At 39.0% G+C, this 2,178-nt stretch overlaps 1 protein-coding gene across 1 annotated transcript in view; it reads left to right on the top strand.

Moving 5' to 3' along the window:
- Window positions 1-242: 242 nt before the first annotated feature.
- The window catches only part of rab9b (RAB9B, member RAS oncogene family), a 4,429-nt gene continuing 2,493 nt past the window's right edge, over window positions 243-2,178 (top strand). Inside the window, exon 1 of the mRNA XM_014006062.1 lies at window positions 243-337. The gene's annotated coding sequence lies outside the window, so the exon portion shown is untranslated. The remainder of the gene's footprint in view (window positions 338-2,178) is intronic.

Consider the following 2,178-nt stretch of genomic DNA (forward strand, 5'->3'; position numbering starts at 1 on the left):
CCCCACTGTATGTTGGTCGTTTATGAAACAAACAAACAAACAAACAAACAAACAAACAAACAAACAAACAAACAAACAAACAAACAAACAAGCAAGCAAGCAAGCAAGCAAGCAAGCAAGCAAACAAACAAACAAACAAACAAACAAACAAACAAACAAACAAAACAAAACAAAACATTTGCTTTAGAACAGTTTAGGCACTTTTGCTCGCAGTGCGTTACTCCGGTGGGCTTTAGGACCCATGGCAGCTCCTGGGTAGGTGACGTCACGACACTCAATCTCAGTCAGATGCAGCAGAACAGGACAGACATCGCAAAAATAAATTCTCTAAAATAAGGTGGGTAATGAGGCACATTCATGACTCAGTTATTTACACCAGCGCTATATTTTCCCGGTAAAAAAATAACGTTTCCTGAAATGTGTCTGGAGCTGCTCGTGCAGCCTGAGGATTAGCCTGACCAAGAGAAGAATGTCAACAAGCCGCGGAGGAGCCGCTCAGCTAAAAACCGTTAAGACCTGTGTCTGTCTGCGGTGGGAGCAGGAGCAGCTCCTCTTTCTGTTCCCCTTTAACTCATTTAACATCTTTCTGAGCGGTGTGATTTAAATATTTGACCACAGAGTTTCATCGTTGGCAGTTTTTATTTGTCTTCAGGCAAAGCGGACAACAAGCTGGGRCATGTCTTAATGTGCAGCTGTCAGTCACTCAGCTGTGTGTTCGCTTTTGTTGTTCTTACAGGACTTCTGCTTGTGTTAAGCAGCTGTTTGATTTCATCTCTATAAGGAGAAGCGCTGGAGCCAACCACTGACACCTGCTCACTTTCTGTCGTGTATTTTATTATTATTATTATTATTTTTTGCATAAATACAGTGAATTATTAGTCTGCACTCAGCCGGAGACCTTTGGGAGACAGCTCGGTCCTTCACCCCCTGTCATTCAGTGACTGGAACTGTTCAACCATTACTGCAGCATCTGAAAGGCCTTTCTCTACTGGGAAAGTTTCATTTCACTTTAAACATTCTAGTTAACAAACCCACACAGAGTTTATGGTGAGGGGGTCTAATGTTTTCTACAAAGTCATTAAATCAACCTTATTACTATTTTGTGTAAAAAAAAGTTCTGTCTTTAATAGCACAGCTTCGAAATTATACATGAAAAATATAAGTCAAAAAATGTGTTGTTTAATTCAAAGATTCAGTGTTTATTGTCATACACACAGATGAAACATGTTTCCCTGAGCAATGAAAGACAACCAGACAAGATAGATAGATAGATAGATAGATAGATAGATAGATAGATAGATAGATAGATAGATAGATAGATAGATAGATAGATAGATAGATAGATAAATAGCTAGCACTTAAGGGGTATTAAATAAAGTAATAAGGGGTAAAGGATAAAAAGACCACGCTTGGAAAAAACAAGAGATAATAACATCAAAAAAGGGAACAACACTATCAGTGTTTTAGAGTGTGTGCAAAAGTGTAAATGTGCAACAGATRCAAGTCTGAACTGGGCTCATGTGCAATATTAATAGCCAGAAAATTGTCACATTCAGCTGTTTAGAAGTCTGATGGCACTTGGGAAAAATGGGTCCTTAAATCTGGAGGTTCTGCATTCGACCCTTCTGTACCTCTGGCCTGAGGGCAGATCACGATTGATCACGATTTAATGTGCGCGCACACACGCACGTCTACAGACTTATTTTTCAGTTCCAAAATTTCACTTCAGTGATGGGTGTGAAGGGTCTTTTCAACTTGTAAAACTGCCTACATCATCAAACCACCATCTACAATAAGTCTTTAGTTAAATGAGTTACAACGACACCTAATTTCCCTCTGGGATCAATAAAGTGTTTTTGAATTGAATTGAATTGAATTGGAATTGAACACTGTAGAAACATAAAAATGCTGCAACCATCAGTGTCTTATAATGCTCACGGTTCAAGAATGTTTTAGATCTGTCTTATTTTGTACTGTAACTGTGTGAGGGTTTAAATCTTCAGTCTGTTTCTCTTGTTTGCTGGCAGGGAGTGACAGACCGATGTGAGTTTTCACAACGAGCCACTGGCTGCAGTTTTAACATTGTTTTTTTTTTTTTAACTTTTAGTTCCAGTTATACATCGGGGAAACAAAGCAGCCACTGTTCAAAAGAATGTCCCAACACAGACGAGCTACGTC

This window comes from Austrofundulus limnaeus, unplaced genomic scaffold (assembly GCF_001266775.1).
Source record: "Austrofundulus limnaeus strain Quisiro unplaced genomic scaffold, Austrofundulus_limnaeus-1.0 Scaffold34, whole genome shotgun sequence".
In the NCBI taxonomy this organism is placed as follows: domain Eukaryota; kingdom Metazoa; phylum Chordata; class Actinopteri; order Cyprinodontiformes; family Rivulidae; genus Austrofundulus; species Austrofundulus limnaeus.